The sequence below is a fragment of the Tachypleus tridentatus genome, chromosome 10 (genome assembly GCF_004210375.1).
Source record: "Tachypleus tridentatus isolate NWPU-2018 chromosome 10, ASM421037v1, whole genome shotgun sequence".
Taxonomy (NCBI): domain Eukaryota; kingdom Metazoa; phylum Arthropoda; class Merostomata; order Xiphosura; family Limulidae; genus Tachypleus; species Tachypleus tridentatus.
Genome location: NC_134834.1, coordinates 180,256,352 through 180,276,662, shown reverse-complemented (window position 1 = coordinate 180,276,662; position 20,311 = coordinate 180,256,352). Strand labels below are relative to the sequence as shown.

General features: G+C 31.6%; 1 long non-coding RNA gene across 1 annotated transcript; it reads left to right on the top strand.

The window, feature by feature from the left end:
• The first annotated feature begins 5,583 nt into the window (after positions 1 to 5,583).
• LOC143231050 (uncharacterized) lies at positions 5,584 to 19,665 on the top strand. Its single transcript, XR_013016762.1, has 3 exons — positions 5,584 to 6,393; positions 16,786 to 17,178; positions 18,658 to 19,665. It is a non-coding gene; the product is annotated as an uncharacterized LOC143231050 (long non-coding RNA).
• Positions 19,666 to 20,311: the final 646 nt, after the last annotated feature.

Genomic DNA, 20,311 nt, shown 5'->3' with positions numbered 1-20,311 from the left:
ATATAAGGGATCTTTCATTATTAAAAAAACAGTTTGTTGATTGCTGAAGGTATCTTATTTCTTAACAAGAATTTGAAAAAATAATTATTTTAAAAGTTATAATTATGACAAGTTTCCTTTCGTAATTCCATACTATTCGTATGTTGTGCATCATGTATGCTGTTCGACTGTTGTGCTACGGTTTGTAATATATTGGTGCCGTCATCTTACTAGAAGCTTCTTCGCTTTTCTCGTTATGTTTAGTATACTTCTAGGGATCTAGATTTTACTTCCGCGTGTTATAAACGCATGCAGATACAGAAGGAAACGTCAGTAAAAGTAAAACAAAAGGTAATCCTTAATAGCCGCCATTTTAATTAGGTATCAAATCGGTCAACAGATTGGGATATGAGCTAAACGATTGTCCTTGAAGAAAAGAATTTCAGAGCCATTCTATGAGCCGCTGTGCCACTGCTAGAAAGTGAAATTATGTTACACGATTCTCAGTTTAGCCATAATGTGGGATTTCTAAATTAAAGTTACACAGTTTGTACTGAAATAACAGAGATATAGAAGAATAATTCGTCTTTTCAATTTGGTTTTAGAGTAGTTGAACCAGTTTGTGACGACTTTTTGACAAAACAAAAATGAATTATTTAAAGCTCTGGCTACAACTGTGGTTTCCCACGGGTTAACTGAAGTAAATTTATTGTTGATTCTAATGCAATGAATGAGAAGAATTAATGCGTCTTGTTAACTGGGTTTTAAAAGCAAATAAACCAAACTGTGTGGAAACTATGACGAAAAAAAGAATTGTTTATTAATTCTCTAGGTTCAGCTGCAGTAAAGAATAGTGTAACAAATTTTGTGCATACGTTTGACTTATTTTAAATATATATATATATACATTATTTGAGAAAAGTGGATTATGTGATATCCGTTTAATGTTTAAAACTATTGCCAAAACATTACAAACACCTACTGTAAAGAATCGCAGCCATACGAGATCCAGCAACAACAAAGAGACACAATTTTTTTAATATCAGTGAAAAAGTAGGATCTCTTTCCCAAACCAGTTCACACTATTTGACTTAGAAGCTGCAATTTTTTGGATGTCTTAATCTAGAGAAAGTTTTTCTATAAAATATTTTCTTTTTTCTTTCTTTATTTTTCAGGTATGCTCCTTTTTAAATTTTGAACCAATTCTTCTGACGCCTCAATGTGCTAGTAATTTATTAGATGATTCTGTTCTCAAACACTATGTCTTACGACTTCTTCTTACTTCTACAGCTTCTCATTTTTTCCCTCCATCTTTTGTGTTTTATCTCTCTACAGATGCTTTCTTCATAGGCTGTAATACTGTGATAGAGAACAGCATCTTTCTGGTACTCAGACTCCACAGAAAGCAGTGACTCACATCTACTTATTCTAACTGGGGATAACTCATACCTCTCTAGTGTTTCTACTACTTCCTTGATCTACACATAGTAGTACTTGTGCTTTGTACTGCTGCTGCTTTTCTCATTCTTTGGCTTCATTCTTATCAGCTTACCTTACAAAGTACCAAGACCTAGTAACATTAAATTCTTGCACAAACAGACTCGAAGATTACTTCCTATATTTTAATTAAAATGTGTATAAAAATAACTAGTTGACAAGAATAGATCTCTATATCATAAATGTTGATAATAGTAATAAGTATCTCTCCCCTCTCAGTTTTCACTGCAAGAAAGAGTCCGCCATCAACAGACATTAATATCTCGCTTAAAATTAAGTATCATAAGCGTATTTTCTCCTCGCTAGTACAGCAGTATGTCTAAGGATTTACAACGTTAAAATCAGGGTTTCGATTTTCCTCGGTGGGCTCAACAGATAGCCCGATGTGGCTTTGCTGTAAGAAAATACATACTAATAGATAAGCGTATTTAAAATGGAATTATGTAACAAATACGCGATTGATAACTATTTAGACAGAAAAAGTGACAATTTACTACGGAACATTTTGCGAATGTACACGAACAAATGAAGAAAAACAGCGAAATTACACAAAATGCTAAAAGCATTCTATTCGTGGCATGGCTCTGAAAAGGGTAGTAGAATCATTTTCTTTTTGTTGTGTATACATTAATATTAAAACTCTAATTTTACGAGTAATTTGATAACATTTTGACAGTCTATTATAAATATAAAATGCGGGATGAAGATTTCTGATTGAACCTGGCATTCCCATGTCGCGCACAAAAAACAACTACCTTTTCGGAATCGCTCATAGCGTTTCTGTATCGACGACAAGAATTTTGGCATGAAAATGCATTCATAAGCCTGCACTTTTTGTATAGAAATGTAACTCCTGTTTCTTTTATTATTATATGGGAGAGTCAGTTTGGCTCAGTTACACTTTCTATATTTTCTCAGATAACTATACATGGCTTACAATGATTCCATATTTAATCCAAGCCCTTCAGTGAGAAGACGGATTTGTAGATCCTGCTTTTCTTCGAAAGAAAATTTAACTTATATGTAAATTAATATTGTATGTGAGAAGTAGCTTGCCTTAACCACAGGTTATAGGAATTTTCTGGGCTAAATACACTGCTGGCCAAAATCATAAGGCCAATGAGCATAAAGAAAAAATATGCATTTTACGTTGTTAGACTGAACCACTTATTTGAGTCGAGCTTCAAAAGATGAAAATAAGAAAAGAGAAAATAAAAATAAAAAACGTTTTAAGCATTCAATGGGGAAAATGTGAACACTATGAAATTAACTCAAGTACTAGCTGGTCAAAAGTTTAAGACCATACTGAAACGAAGTATTAATCGGTAAACACGTAACGAAACTTAGTCATTTGTATGCATGCGTTGTCAACACCTCCCACTGACATCTCCTCTGTTACAGAGATTGGATGCAGTTAAACTGCTGTTGCAAATTTCTTAAAAGACCCCGAGGGATATGGAACGAGAATTTCAAGTAGTCGGCCCAAGAAAATTTCTCCGGCGTTAAGCAGGAGGATTCGACGGATTATCTGGCAATACACTAGCCGATCATCGAACCAGATTAAGGCCCTTACGGACGCAGAATGCAGCTCAAGAACAACAAGATGGCATCAACGAGAGAAAGGTTTAAAAGCCGTAAACGTCTTCAAAGGCTGTGCCTTTTTCCACGACACGAAACAACTCGGTTAAAATTTGCTGAAAAGCACCAGACATAGAACGTATAAAAGTGAAAGAATGTTTTGTTCTCTGACGAGAAAACATTTAATCTGGATGGTGCAGATGGCTTCCAACATTACTGGCACGATAAGGATATTCCACGGGAGACATTTTCTACACGACACAGTGGAGGAGGTTCCATCATGATCTGGGGTGCTTTCTCCTTCCGTGGAACAATGGAGCTTCAGGTAATACAGGGGCGTGAAACAGCAGCTGGCTACATAGGCATGTTGGAGAGAGCATTCTTATTGACTAAAGGCCCTCGCTTGTGTGGAAATGGCTGGATGTTTCAGCAGGACAACGCTGCAATCCACAATTCCCGCAGGACAAATGACTTTTTAATTGCGAATAACGTGATTCTTTTGGACCATCCAAAGTGTAACTGAATTCCATTGAAAATGTTTGGGGGTTGATGGCAAAGAAAGAATATAGAAATGGACGTCAATTCCAAACAGTGCATGATCTTCGTGAAGCCATCTTCACCACTTGGAATACCATTCCAGCTAGCCTTCTGCAAACGCTTATATCGACCAAAGCGAATGTTTGCAATTATTCTCAATGACGGCCGTACAACTCACTACTGAGACCTCTTGTTCGGTATTTCCTATCCTGTTTAGAACTTCTTTTTGATATGGTCTTAAACTTTTGACCCATTAGTATTTAAACTAATTTCATAGTGTTCATACTTTCCTTATTAAATGCTAAAAAAGTTTTTTTATTTTTATTTTAACTTTTCTTATTTTCATCTTTCAAAGCTCTACTCAAATAAGTGGTTGAGTCTAACAACACTAAATGCATATTTTGTCTCTATGTTCATTGGCCTTAAGATTTTGGACAGCAGTGTACGTGTGCTGCTGTATATATTGTAAGCCCTATTTAGAAGAATCGGATTCACAAATCCCACTTTTTTCTTGCATTAATGTTGTTGTTCTGAATTAAACACAAAGCTGCACATTGGGATATCTGTGCTCTGTGACCACCGATAACCTTGCATTGAAATATAGCTGATATGTCATTTATTATTACATATAAGAATCAACTTTATTGTAGAATACAATACTTCTTTTTACTCCACAGTATGATGGAGCTAATTTATAGTTTGACGTTATTTCGAAAATAAAGAAAAATATACATGTATATATTTTATGTTTACTTATTTCTATATTTTGCGTTTTATATCTTGAGAATCTTTGAATAAGGAAATATGAACTCGTAAACAATTTCAACCAGTTGTTATGTCAATAGTTTATTGTTAGTAATCAAACTAATTTTAAGAAGTATTCTGGAGAAGCCATAACGTTTAATGAAAATAGCACAGTTTCGCCATAATTACCAATGGTTATTTTCTTGCATACAGTGTCTTAATTAATCAAAAAATATGTTGTATGTATATTTCATGCACTAAATAAAATTTAAATTGCATTTCATAATCCTTATTTTCTGTCGACGTAGTGTTGAACAGCTTTGATTATCAATTTGATAACTTTGTGATGAGGTATTTGCACATTGTCGTATAAGTTATATAAATAATACTTTGTACTGTAGTTAAATAATGGTTTTATAATTACAGGTATACGATGTAAATATTTAGTTCATTATAGAAGAAGTACGTGATTTTTTTCAAAATATGATGCATTGGTACAACTTACGGTATTCAGGTAACACCAAAAACTGACAATAATCCAGTAAAATGGTTATGGGGTTATTAAATTGACACCATATAGTTAGGGTAGAGAAAGTAACAGACAAAGTATAAAACTTTACTGGAAACCAATGCTTGAAATAGATTTAGGAGGTTTTAGATATTAAATAAATAGATTTGAGATTTTTGAGGCAAACAATATTTTTTTAATAATAACATGAAAATCACTTCACATTCAGATTAATAACAAACCAGACTTGATAGTTTACAAACAAATATTTAGTAAAAATACTTTATTAAATAGTTTGCTGGTTGTGAAGAAAAGACTTGAAATCTTTACTAAAAATCTGCCAAATTTTGGGAAGGGTACTTATACTGCGCCAAAAGTTGATTTGCTTGCTTTTTCGCACAAACTGAGGGATATCTGTGCTAGCCGTCCCTAAATTTAGCAGTGGACTAGAAGGGCTAGTCATCACCACCCACCGCCAACTACTGAAAAGTGGGATTGGCACATTATAACGTGCCCCACGGCTTGAGGGCGAGCATGTTAAACTATAAACACTTGTGTATTTTATATTTTAAGCCTGTCACAAAACGGTTAAGAATCTCTTTTTATGTCTCAGTTAACATGGAATCACAACTTTGTTTATGAGTCAAATTGGAATTTATGTAGTTTCTTAATATTGAAAGGAAGTATTTAAATAAGTTGTCAGTTTCATTTCTCTGTATCACTTAATACTTTTTCACTCAAAATTACCTATTTCAGATTTTCTTTCTTACTGTTAAACCATCTTCTAAGTGTATCACCAATAACGTACTTATACTATAAATACTGCTTAAACTGTAGTACAAAGATACATCCTTCAAGCTTCTTGTTTTGCTTGAATATATATAAAAAAGGTAAATCTTTATACTACGCTCTCCCTATCTCATTGTATCAATAATTCTTTTCGAGATTTACTTTTGAATTATTTATGTCTGATATGAAAAGAAAAACGTATCAATAAAATATTTTGTTTCTTTTTCATTTTTTTTGGCAGTTGTATTTAACTGCTATCAGTAGTAGTGCAATGTAATACATTTGTGACCAGAGAAATGTTTGAGCTTAAACGTAAATTGTCAACTGAAGAAAACCATGAGATGTATAATTAATGAAATAGAAATTATAAAAGCAAATAAAGGGATTAGTGGTGCAGCTTGGCTTTAGATTTTGTCACTTATGGCTTTTGCATTCAGATTCTAAGTTGTTTTCAAGACTTTTGCCTACAACTCAGTATTACATTGTGTTTATCAAAATTACTTTAACATTATCCAGTAAGATCAGGAGTAAAATTTTTAACTATCTATACTGAGACACTCATTGCTGCTATATTTCTTGATGACGAGAAACCCACTTGAAATAAAAAATATATCTCGGAACAGCTGGTAAGGGTATTAACACTTTTATTGATAAGGAGAGAACAACGTTTCGACCTTCCTAGATCATCTTCAGGTTAAGAAAGAGAGAATTTGAATGTGACTGTTGCTGGACACATGTCTTAGGGACGAGAGTATAAACAGGTGAGGGATTGTTGGGGGTGTTGCAGGTGGATGTTGGATTATTAATTAGTATAGGTGTAAAGGTGTTCCTTTATATTGGTTTTAGTTGCTGTATAAGTAGGGATTCATTGATTTTGAGTGTGTTTATATTTGTTTCCTGCTTAATATCTGGGTGTTTTCTATGCTTATGTTGTGTTTATTTTCAGTGTTCAAAAACGTGTCAAGGTGTTTTTTTGTGTTCGTTGAATCTAGTTTCTATTTTTCTGCTTGTTTCTCCAACACAGAACTTGTGGCAGTTGTTGCATTCTATTTTATAAATTATTTTGGTGTCATGTTTGTCATTGTAGTTTTTACATAATTCAGACTTTAGTTTTGTACCTGGTTTTTGAATAAATTTGGTGTTTGCTGGAATGTTGTGTTTTCTTAAGTTTTTTCCAAATGTTGGTTATTTTTTTGCTGATGTTGGAAACATATGGTATGCAGTGGTATAAGGTTTTGTAGTTTATTGTATCCTAGGATTTATTGTTGTTTGTTAGTTGTTGGTCTGGGTGTGTGCATATAATTTTTTTACACTATACTTATTAATTCATAATTGAAAATTCATACTTTTAAAATGAACAGTAGAATTTCAGTAACTGAATGAACCAATCTGCATTGTATAATTACTTCACTTCCAACATGTCTAATCCAATTGTCACTTCAGAATATTCAGCTACAGAAAAAAAAAAAAAAAAACTAAATAATAGAAGTATTTATTGCCACTCTTATTTTGTGCAACTTAAATCTAAGAGTTGCATTACGTCTATCATGCTGACATATTCACTTTCAAATCATAAAAGTCAAATTCTGAATCACTTGATTCTATCAGTGCATTGCCACATTTATCAACAACATAAGAGTTTAGCTGCCCTATTCCAGCTAAGTAGGGTCTCGTCTAGTTTCCTCCTGTCCACCATAATTCATCAGCGTAAATAGAACAATACCCTTCAACACTAATTAACTTCTGACAGTTTTTGTGGTCATAAAAGACATTCAGGTGTATCTTGGTCCACCAGTAATTTTTAACACAATTCTTGTTTGAGAAGACTATTATAAATAACTGATTCCTTTATCTTTCAATTCATAATATTTTACTGAAGCACTGTTCACCAAAAGAGACTCAGATTGACTGAGTCGTAGCTCAGTCTTATCAACTTTGTAAATGTTAAATTCCTCTTTAGTTTTTTTAGCCAGATGAATAATCAGGCTTCCCAATGTCTTTCAGAACTAGATTTTTACTCAAGTTCTTAAACTTACAGTTAATATAGTTGAGTATATTAATTATTTCAGTTATATTGTTTATAAGACTGAATATTATGAAATTATGACCCTCTTCTTTGTCCTTTGATAAGATCTGTACTCTAGTAAATGTGTTTTCCATCTATTCTAATAACTCAATGAAGAATTGTTTTCATTTCTCATCAACTTTGGACTTCACTGTTTCTGAGTAAGTTGACTGCACTTTGATTAACTTAGGGTATGTACTCACTTTGTTGGGACTTCCTTAGAATTACAAGAGTCTAAAATTACTTATTCATGAAATTCAAAAAGACAAACCTCAGATTTTAGACTTTTTCAAGGCACTTTGATTTTCTGGTTGTATCTGTGTTATCCATCAGGATAACTGGAGCCATTATTCTACGAAGGTCAAACTTGGGCTTCAACTGTTAATTTTGAGTATATTTATAAATTTGATTTTTCCTAAACAAATTAGATATAACTTCTTCATAGGTTTGCCAGCTATGGTGTGTACCATGACAGGTGTCGTGATAATTTTCTGGTTCTTGCACATCAAAATTTAGGCTAAATGTTGTACAGGTAAATTTCTCTTACCTAAAACATTGGGTCTTTTAGATATTCACTTAAGTTCATATGTTTGGTACAATTGATTCATGTGACTACTGAGATGAAACCTTTTGATAAAACCTGTTGTTTACTTCAGTTTTCCTTATGAGAAAAATTTATAATTACAATATATTTTAAAACAACATAATAACTTGTCACTTCAAGAGGTATCTTTTCTTTTCTGTTAATATTTGTTTTTCAGTGTTATGATCCTTAAACGAAAGTTTCTACTAATATATTTACTAGTTATTTGTTCTTGAGTATTATAATATTTGTGTTATCCTGTTTTAACAGCAAAAGATTCCTGTACAAACAGAAAAGTCTACAATTCCCAGAAACTGTGAGGTGGTGATGTTTTTATTAAAACATTTTCAAAGGAAATTAATCCAAAGGGACTTCAAGTTTCTAATGTTGAAGTTAAACTTTACAGTTGTGTTTTGTATAATAAAGAATTTAGTAGAAAAGGTGTCCTTAAAAGACATGAGAGAATACACACTGGGGAGAGACCATACAGTTGTGTTGTATGTGGCAAAGAATTTGGAACAAATGGCTACCTGAAAGAACATTTAAGGATACACACTGAAGAGAAACCATACAGTTGTGTAATATGTGGCAAAGAATATGGAACAAACACTAACCTGAAAAAAACATGAGAGAACACATACTGGGGAGAGACCATACAGTTGTGTTGTATGTGGCAAAGAACGTGGAACAAACACTAACCTGAAAAAAACATGAGAGAATACACACTGGGGAGAGACCATACAGTTGTGTTGTATGTGGCAAAGAATTTGGAACAAATGGCTACCTGAAAGAACATTTAAGGATACACACTGGAGAGAAACCATACAGTTGTGTAATATGTGGCAAAGAATATGGAACAAACACTAACCTGAAAAAAACATGAGAGAACACATACTGGAGAGAAACCATATAATTGTGTAATGTGTGGAAAAGAAATTAGAGCAAATAGTCACTTAAAAATACATCTCAGGATCCACATTGGGGAAAACCATATATTTTCATTGTATTTGGTAAAGAAATTAGAACAAATGCTTACAGAAAAGCTCATGAGAGGATACACACTGGAAAAAAACAGTACTGTTGTGCAGTGTGTAACAAAAATGTTCTTATAAAAATGTTTTGATAAAGCATGAGAGAATACATACTGTAGGAAAAAATCATTTAGTTGTATTGTGTGTGGTAAAGAATTTAGAACAAACTTTAATCTGAAAATACATCAGAGGATACATATTGGAGAAAAACCATATAGTTGTGTAGTGTGTTCTAAAAAATTTAGAAGGTGTGAAACTACATGAGAAAATACACATTGTAGAGAAACAGTTCAGTTGTTTAGTGTGTGGTAAAGAAGCTGGAAGGGCCTGTGAGTTAAAACCTTATGAGAGGATACACAATGGTGAAAACCTTACTATTGTGTAGCTTGTGCAAAAGAAACTTTGAAAGAATTTGTGCCTTGAAACACATAAGAAGATACACACACACCTGTGAGAAACTTGTTTTTCTGTACAGTGTGACAAAGAATGTAAAAGAAACGGAGAACAGCTGTACTAGACATAAATAGTACAGTTGAACCATTCTGGGAAGAGAAAGTAAAATAATGTTGGTGACAAAATTTCATGTACAGCAGTTTGTCTTTATAGATATGTCATTTAAGAAAAGTATTTCTTTAAAAAGTTTCAAAGCTAAAATTTTGCTGTATTGCATTGTAAAATACACAACATAAAACTAATAACAATTGTGAATTATTTATTACTAAACCTTCAGTTCAATTTTCACAAGTTGTATTATTAAAAAACAACTTGTTTTTTTGTAGAAATAGATAATAATCAAACTTGTATAATACACCCATAATTACATTAAATTTTCAGATTTTTTTATACATACAGAACCTTAATTTACTCATATCATTTGATCTTTCGCATACCCAAGTTCTGAGTACGTGTTTTCAATTTTTGTGTATTGAGTGTATGACTGTTTTGTTTGAAATTCATCAAATATAACATGCGAGGTTTGGCAACACTTGCTTCCATTTTGAATGTAACTTAATTTCCATTGTACAAGTACACATTGAGGTATTTATTGATGTAGGTTGTGAAAAATATGTTGTCAAACCTGATTTGTCTGATTTTTACCATGTAGTTGATTAATTTGGAGCTGAGTGAATGAAATGTCAGAATGAAAGCCATTGCTATAAACTGGACACTGACTGTCTGCACTGTTTGAATTTCATCTCATATATATAGAAATAGAAACCCTAAAACCAGAGCACTTTAAAAAAGTTGACCTTTTTTCATCAGAAGCAAACTGGACAAGAGTTCTTGGATATATATATATATACACACATTTATAGATCAGTTTATTTAAATGAGGTGAGGTTAAAAAAAGTTAACATTAAAAAATTGCAATACAAAATAGAAACCAAAATAAATGAAAATTACAAAAACACAGAATAAATTAAAATAGTACAAATATTCAAAAATAATATTTCAACACATTACAAATTAAAATTAGAAGTATAAAATACAAATTGAATTTCAATGTAAATTAACCATTTAATGAAATACAACAAGAAAAAAAATCATGGGCTGTGTATTTCACAAAGTGAAACTAGAAAAACAAACTGATCATACTGAAAAACAGTTTACATAAAATTATAGAAAATATGGATACTTATAACTGTGCAAATTTTGTTGCTAAAGTACTTGTATTGAATATGGTGGTTATTGTGTTGGTCACCTGTCCTGAATAGAACCTTGATTTCTTGACCTCATTGAAAACATGGTTTAGCACATTACCCAAGTGATAAAGCATGTACCTGAAAAGTGCATTACCAGTTACCATAAGTGTTTACACAAGTTCAGTGTGCATGAAGCTTTGTATTGGCTGTATGTCCCTTATTTGTTGGGTTGTTTTCAAGTTTGCTTGTAGGTTATGGTAGTCCTGTTGTGAGTGCAGTAGACAGTCAGACACTTCAAAACACATTACTTCACTGAAAACTTTAATTTCAAAATATTCAAGATGTATGGCCACAGCAGGGCCAGTAGCAACACAAAGATTGAAGATGTGACTGGGTATTTTCAGACAGGAAGAGAATAAGCACAGTGCATACACAGACCATGCTTGATAAGTGTTGATTTTGTACTTATAAATGGACATTCATACAGCATATGTAAGTCCACTGCTAAGATTGCTTTGTGAACAAGACTGAACATATGCTGGTAACATCCTTCCAGCTTTAACTTACTGTCTTCCCATGAATGCAGTATCTCTCTCCAGTGTCTTGTTGCCTTACCAGAACCTGAGATCATTTGGACAGTGAAGTCTGCAAGTTGGTTGATGTTTGTGATTGAAAAACTATAAACTTGAGGGCCAAAAAACTCAAAATTCACAGATAGTGTGATTTCTGATACAAGTTAATGTGATCGAAATAAATAAGTAGATTGATTTCTGATTTCAGTTTATCATGCTGTGCTATAGCACAACTCTCTTATCACTTCACAGGCAAATATACCAACACTTGCCAAAAACTTAATATGAGTGCTTAGAAAGTGAAGATTCCAGTGTCCTTTCATCATATTGCTTCTTCAGTTTCCAGTCAATTTAAGTCAATCATTTCCCTTGGACCTCATCTAACAATTTAGGTGATTGTTAAGTATTTATTTTAATGAGATTTGTGAAATATACTTCACATAAATGCCATTATAATATGTCTAGTTTGATTTAGAAGTTATTTCAAGACAACAGATCAACGTCTTGACACAAAATATTGTTTGATGATCTATGAAAGTTAGGGTTGCATTTCCCTTTCAGCTGGTTATTTTTCAACCACTCAGCTGTACTAACTCTTCAATAATATTGTGGTTATCACTTAATGCTGTGATGACAGCTTACTGTGAACCATATCTTGGAGAGTAAGGAACAACATTTCCTTTAAGTAACTGATTTTATTCAGTTGAGTGACTTCCAATAAACCCCTTAATTCCAGTTGGAATAATAGGGAGGTTGTGGTAGCATCTCACCCAATTATCAAAGGAAACTGCTTCTTTACTAATGTTAACTCATCTGACTCCTTATGAACTGAACAGTCAGCTACTTACTGCCAGTTTTTTCATTTGTTTCATCTAAGTTGAGATTATGTGGCATGGTTCTCTACATCAGAGTCAACTCGCTATTCCTCTTGATTTCTGGATTTCTTGAAAAGGTCTAATGGAGATATGGTGCTTAAGTTCGTTTGTCAATTTATTTAACATGTTTGTGCATGCCAAGTAATAGATGTAAATGTAATTTTGACTCATTGAGCTGTTGACATAAAAGATGCAAACTAGTTCCAGTTAAAGTTGAGCTACTTAAGATGTAGATAAATAACATGACCATTTAAATTCATTTGGTTCAAATTTTTATTTTTATTCCATATTTTGTAATAATATCTTTTGGTTTATTGCTACCTTTCCCACTCACTGATGTACAAACTCCTACGTGATCCAATGTTTTATAGTTTGCATCCTGTTACTGTAGAAAAAAAAAATTGTGCTCCATACTTTGGGACATATGGTTTATTATAACAGCAATAATAAAATCCTACAATTCATTTTAGAAAGAAAACCTGTCATTTGATGGCAGTAAAAGGTTTTGACTTCTTGCTTTAACATTTTTGTCTCTCATTAAAAAGTTAGAGGTGGCTAATGCAAAGAACTTCTGAATATCAGTGTTCAGGAACAATCAGCATGTAGCTTCCATACACAATTGGACACACTATACCATCTTGTACCTCTAATGCGAGTTATCATAGTTCAACTAGCACTGACCTTTGTATCCAAGATGAATGGACAGTTCTGATAAGGATAAAGTAGTCATGCTTGTACCAAAATACAATGGAAAGATTGAAACATGCCTTTATGTTCATCCACTGATATAAAACAATTATCATCTTCATTCAATGCAGACAAAAGTGTGACTATAATAGAAAAGTTGACTTCAAACTATCATTTACATTATGTATAATGTAGAAATACACAATACACTTTTCATTTATATTGGCTTGTAACAATCCTTGATCACTGCTATCTTTGCAAGGTTTATTTACACATTGTACTTCCCACCATGTGACCAAGAAACTACTAATTTGTACATGAGAGCCAGCTTGGTTTCAGTTTTGAGTCTGCATCCTTCTAGTGCTGAAGTAACATTTTCAAGATCTTAGCAGTGGTTAAAAATCTGCAACTAGCATGCCATCTACACATGTGAGACATCCTTCCCATTGCAGCCTACTTAAGTATGAGCTCAATCAGCCTCTCAAAAATAAAAGGCACAATACTAAATTTTTAATGTCCTTCATGGATACTAAAACCATTATTCACTTCAACTTGCAAAAAGTGAGGCCTAATGTATTGAAATAGCAGTTTTTCAATGCATTGAAGTAGAAATGACATCAATATGCATTACCACATCCGTCAAAGAAAAACATAATTTCCATTGGAGATGATCGAGTACTCTCTAAAGGTTATTTTAACCTATTTTTTTAACTTCTGGATAATTTCAATGCTGTTAACATTCTTCACTAGTTATAGAATTCTAAAATATTGTTAATATTTCCAATCAATTCACATTATGCTAATGGCACTTTGAGACAATAATAGCAAACTTGAAACACACCTTTGTGATTGGCTGGTTTTTATTTATCAAAATGGTTCCATATGAGTGAAAATTTTCAACATCATCTGTAATGTCTAACCATAATTCAGGCACACTTTGGAGCACCTTAAACATAATTCACCTGAATATTACAGCTGAGATGAGAATGTGTTAAAGACAACTGTTATATATCATAGGCTGAATGGCTAGTCATTTGCATTTCAGAATAAATTTCTGTTTTTCATAAACCTAAATTTCCTCAATGGTGAACTACAGTTTTACAGCTGTAGTTCTTGTGTTGTCATTGTTATAATAATATAAATTCCAGTAATGATATTTTGTCTGTGAAATGTATTTTAACATGTTGATAAATATGTGTATGACAAATAAATTTAGTCTATTAATTTTTTCAACAACAGTGATTATTTTAACAAACACTAATGAATTAAGATGCTGAATACAATAAGTATCTTCACATAATACATTTGATATATTTACAATATCTTTTCATATTCTATTTGCCTAAATTTCTCTTCTAAGTTGTATAATTCAAATACATTAAGTGCACCTATTTTTTGTGGAAATATGTATGTACATACCATATGTTTCCTACTGTCTTAGTTAATATACAGATTTTCAACATTTCAGTAATTATTGAACATGCATTCTGAGAGTAGAAAGTCAGTCAAGGAAATCAAAACACTTAAGTTTCTTTTGTCCCAGTTACTCATGAAACTGTGTCATTCATTTAGGGTTTCACATGTAATTCCTCATGAGAAAAGTTACTGCAGCACGAAACATGCTGTATAGAAATTGATAAGTATCTCTTTTCACTGACAAGTCAGGTAGTGTGTCAGAGATACAACATGTTGTTTTCTGTTTGTTTGTTTTTTTTAGTGGGAGTGTCTGTAGGTCAGATGGGTAGTGCTTGTGTGCTGTGAAAGGAATAGCATTGCTGTTAGTAGTGTATAATTCTATATCTTACTGTCCTGAAATAAATTAAGTAAGATTTAACTTTGGTTTTTAAGAGTACGTATGTTCAGAGAATTGCAGATATTTTCAGTAATCACTCTGATATTTATTTTTTAGTTTTTAATGTGTTTGTGTTTGAATCTCTATCCAGTTTCTTTCTTCAAATGAAACTCCGTTGTAGTTAAAATAATTCAGATATCAGATTTTTTTTTGCTTTGTAATAGATTTTTTGTGACTAGCCTCCCATTATTATCTGGTGTGTAGCAAATCATTCAACAGAAAATCATTGAACCAAGAATACCATAAGAATAATGATAAGTGAGAACCAAATATATAATATATATCTGTGCACAACTTTAATTTTTTTAATTCTTGTTCTTTCTTAACTTGTGAGTGTTTAAATTAAGCTTATTTAGAAATCTGTAACAATGGGTTTTTATGTACAAATAGAATTTATTGATTCAATGCAGTTATTGGATTATTGGGAGAAAGTACATTTTCTGTCAAGATTACGTCTCCTTTGAAAAGGTTTATTGGGAAATAAGTATTAAAATCTACAAATAATTTCATTATAAAAACTTTACTTTCATATATATTTTACATCCTGTGAATTTCATCAAGTTTAATCATTCAAAACATACTAGACATTTTCTGGTGTGTAGTTATTTCTTTTAATGAATTGTACTATATACATGTGACTGTGGTGTATTACTTGTATATAACAGTGGAGAATTTAAAACCATTCTGTAACAGGAAGAAAAGGCTTTTTTTTTTTTAATGTTCAAATAGTACTTTAAGTTAATAGCAACAGTCCATTAAATTACAAATGTGACAGAACCTCTTAGATTTCTGCAGAAAAGTAAACTTACATGCAGGTCTCGTGATCTAGGTAAGAGGAAATAAATATGACAGTTATGCCAAGCAAGTTCACTTCTGATGATGATGTAGAAAATATCAAAACATGTAGAATCGATATTTTAGAAGCCACAGATTGGCCTGAATTTAAAATGTTTTTTTAATTATATATCTCTTCCAATGTTGTGTGCTCTTTATTATTTTAGTGTAGATCACTTGTTGAACTACTACTAAAAATAAAGATTTGGGGAAAAATGCCATGGCTTTAAAAATAAACCAGAAATTATAGTATTATTTATTCAATAATAAAATTATTCAAATTGGTCAGATTTTTTCTCCTATCAGTTTAATTATTAGAAAACTCTAGTCATCATAATAGTGAAATTCTTTAAAGAATATTACTATTACATTGTTTCATTAAATCATTAAATAATTCTTAAGAATACATGTGATTTTCATTGACCATAATTATTAAGCATTTTAGTATAACCTTAATGTTATTTAATAAATTGTTTTTACTTTATTGGTTATTTTTTGAATGAATTTTTGCCAGTATAATTTTATAGATTCTCAGTGCTTATTACTACTTGAAAATCACTTTAGCTGATTAGGCAAATTATTGGTTGGTCAGTGTTTAATTACCAAACATTCAGTAATGACATTTTTGCATTTAATTTTCTCAGGGCTGGTTTTGAAGAAATGTACTATTGCATGGTATAAAAATACTTGCTAAGCTATACTTTGTAGCATTTTGTACCAATATTTCTTTTTGTTATAATATAGTGATATGTAAAATCATCATATCTACTGTTACAGATAAAAATATATTACTAATACCTCTAGCAACTGGGATAGCTGCCTCCTTAGAAAATGAAACTTTATATGCTGCATATGAGTCAGTTATAGCAGATGGACAAGAAATGAAACATGCTGGATTAGTAGAAAATACTGAGATAATTTATTATCAAGAACGTATACAGTTTTAATGTGGGCGTTGCATTCCAAACTTAAAATTATAAAGCTGCGAATGTTTGCTCTCTTTATTTATAGGTATGCATCACAAAGCATAGAGAAGGAGTTCGTCGTTTTTAAGGAAAAACTATTTTCTCATATGAACACGATGGTTTCTTATGATCTACGTTTAAAAACGCAAGAACAAGGTGTGATGAGAGTCTTAAGAGATTGGTGTTGGTTCTGGTGAAATCTCAAATATTATCCAATAGGGTGCAAATTCATATGTGTCGAACCTAACCCGTATTTTGAAACCTATTTTAAGAAGAATAGCGAGAAATTTCGACATATTGAAGTGGAACAGTTTGTGACCGCTATGGCAGAAAACATGGCCGAAATTCCTGAGAACAGTGTAGACGCTGTCGTGTCAACTTGTGTTCTGTGATGAAGATTCAGAACGTTCTGCACGAGATCAAGAGAGTACTTGTACCTGTAAGTAATAAAAACAAGAAAATAGTTATGGAAATGCACCATTGCGGGCTTATTTCTTGTATTTATTAAATATTTCTTAAAACTTTTTAAATATTGTTTTATTTACGTTGAAAATGAAAAGGATTATTTTGGGATACCCTTTATCATGATTATTTACAAACTTACAAGCACAAGAAAAGACCACAAATGTAGGTTCGTATTATCTAAGTAACTGAACTTTTCGGAACCTTGTTCTAACCTTCTGTAGTGCGTTTGGCAATTCTTCTGACACCTGCACCTGAAAACTCCATTTCATAACAAGTTCAGATAACAAAGAAAACACTTCAGCTAAAAATAACACCAGTGTAATAACCTTAAACGATATATTTTACAACATTAAAATGAACCAGAACGTTCAGAAAAATGATTCACTTTTATCAAGCATTTCAACACCAAGACCACAATCCTACATCTGAAACTTAAATATAACGAAAAACGTATGAGAATTTAAGAGTACTTCTCCAACATTAAATGTTTCCATTCGCTTTTGTCGATTTGAAATACATAAGAAATTAGAAGTAATTAGTGTGATTAATCGCAATATTGAGAATGCTTTATAATAACGTTACACTTTTGTTATCAGGGATCTTGTTACCAAAAAACTATGGACCCTTGAATAAGTTTATGCATACATCATTTATAAAATATACTTAAAAACGCTGATTGGTATCTGGGACCCAGCTTTAATTTTGTACCCGGTGGAAAAGCATTAATTCTACGAAATTACAGCGTTAAAATCAGTAATTCGATTACCGGAAGTGGACAAAGTAAATAGTCCAATGTGGTTCTGCTAAACAACAACCAAGGCAATTTACGGTTAAATGGTTAATATATCAAAACAAACATTTACAGAGTGGACAAAATTTGTTGTTAAACACCCTAGAATGTCTCCGTGTGAATGTTGCATAGTTCCAATAGTCATCCACTATAACCGTACTGTTATATCTCATGATATAATATCTAAATTAAGGATGGCTAATAAAGATAGCCGTTTACTAGCTTTGTACACACCTCAATAAACTAACAAAACATTTGTAAAACATAAACAAATTTGTCAAGAGGTAATCATGCTATCGTATGTCTATTTGTCAAATTTATCAAAGCTTACTTGGCTTACCACCAGAGAAAGTATTTCTGCCCTGAAAATGATTGGTACATAAAAAAATAAAAACAATGTTTATAATATGTTGTTGGTTTTATTGGTTACCCTTAACCTATACATATATAGTGGGAAACTTATGTACTACTACTGTGTGTTTCAGTCTTGTTGTAGTAATATAATATTTATTACAGACGTATGTTATACATTTGAAAATGCAAATTGTATGTACTTACAACTGTATTTCTTGTTTTAGTTGATTTATTTATGCTTCTGTTTGTTTAGGGACTCTAAATTACTGTTGTTGTTTTTTTCTATATCAGTATTTATTTTCTAAATAGGGAGGAAAATTTCTTCACTGCGAACATATCGGCCATGATCGTAAAACTTGGAAACGTTTCGCTCAAAGGATTATGGAACCGTAATGGATTTTTATGTTTGAAAACTGCCACTTAATCACAGATACAGCAGTTTCTATAAGAAAAGTAGGATTTACCGACGTTTTTGAAAGTGTGGTTGACATAGAAGGATCATGTTTCCTATATCGGTGTCATGTAATTGGTATCGCTACTGAATGATTCCTTTGGTCTAAAATTATAGTTATTGTGAATATTTGGCAGCAAAAAGGTTTAATTACTAATATAAAACTGATGATTTTATTTTTGTGTAATTTTTAGCTTAAGAAGAATGCAAAGCCCTTTCCAAGTAATCAAAGCGCTTCATTTCTTCGAATAACATTTTATAATTTCTACGGTCTAGGTAAGTAATTTAACCGAGAAATCGTCCTAACTTTACAGTGACACTAATACGACAATATAATATATATAACATACATTTTAAACATTTGTATCTAACATTACAGTAATGTACATATCAAAAGAGTTCTGAAGAAAGAATGATACCAGTTTGTAGTCACAAAAACTAACATTTTACACAATCTACATATTTTATAAAAAAGAAAAGGAAAGAGGATTAAGAGGACACATCATGATCTAAACACCTTCTTATCTATACTATAAAAACATGTTAGGATATAAATAAATTGTAACAGGAATACATGAAACATACGTTTCTTACGGAACTTTATATTATTCCATCAAGCTACAACAGATACTTGAAAATGATATCACAAAGATTATGTCAATTTTCTGCACAAAGAATGTTATGAAAGGATTTTAAAAAAAATGAAAACTGAAATAGAACAAACTTATAAAAAGAATTTTTGATTAAATTTAGATTGAATTAAAATAATATCACAGCTAAAAAGAGTGAATAAATGAACTCTATGATTCAACTCAAATTTTCAAAGTTGATGTATACCCAGTTCTAAATAAATTATGTCAAACAAATAAATGTTTGGTTGTAGAAACATGCTGGTAAAATGTAGAGTAGACTGATATGTAGAGGAAAATCTTTTTTATTTGTCAATGTTTCGATACAAAATCTGATGTAAAACAATAGTAAATATACAAATCACATTCAATGTTCACGGGAAAACACGTGAATGGTTAAGTAACTTCAAACACATCACTGTTTCCTTCTAAACATTTAAAATATTACAGAAATAATAATTATTTGTTGTCAATAATGCTATTAAATTGTATAATGATTGTTAAGGTTTTAAAGAAAACACTGTTTTGAAAAGTACATGGAATATATGAACATTTTATAAATGTTTAGTAAAAAAAAATAGTATTCTCTGTAGGCAACACATTTATTTCTGGAATAGCTGTAATAAGTGATTATTAAAGTCCTCCAACGATCCACTTGCGATATTCGGAACTTTAGGATTTTTTTCTTTATCTTATCATCATTGACTTTTTTCTTCTTTTAGAATTATTTGTTTTTAACAAATCGAATATCTCGTTACATAATAAGTAGACTTATCTTCTCAAAATGTCAGGAACACGTGTGTGTGATGAATCGATTAACATACTCTTCGTCCCTATATATATACATGGAAACTAGTGCAATATATTTTATATTTATAGCACT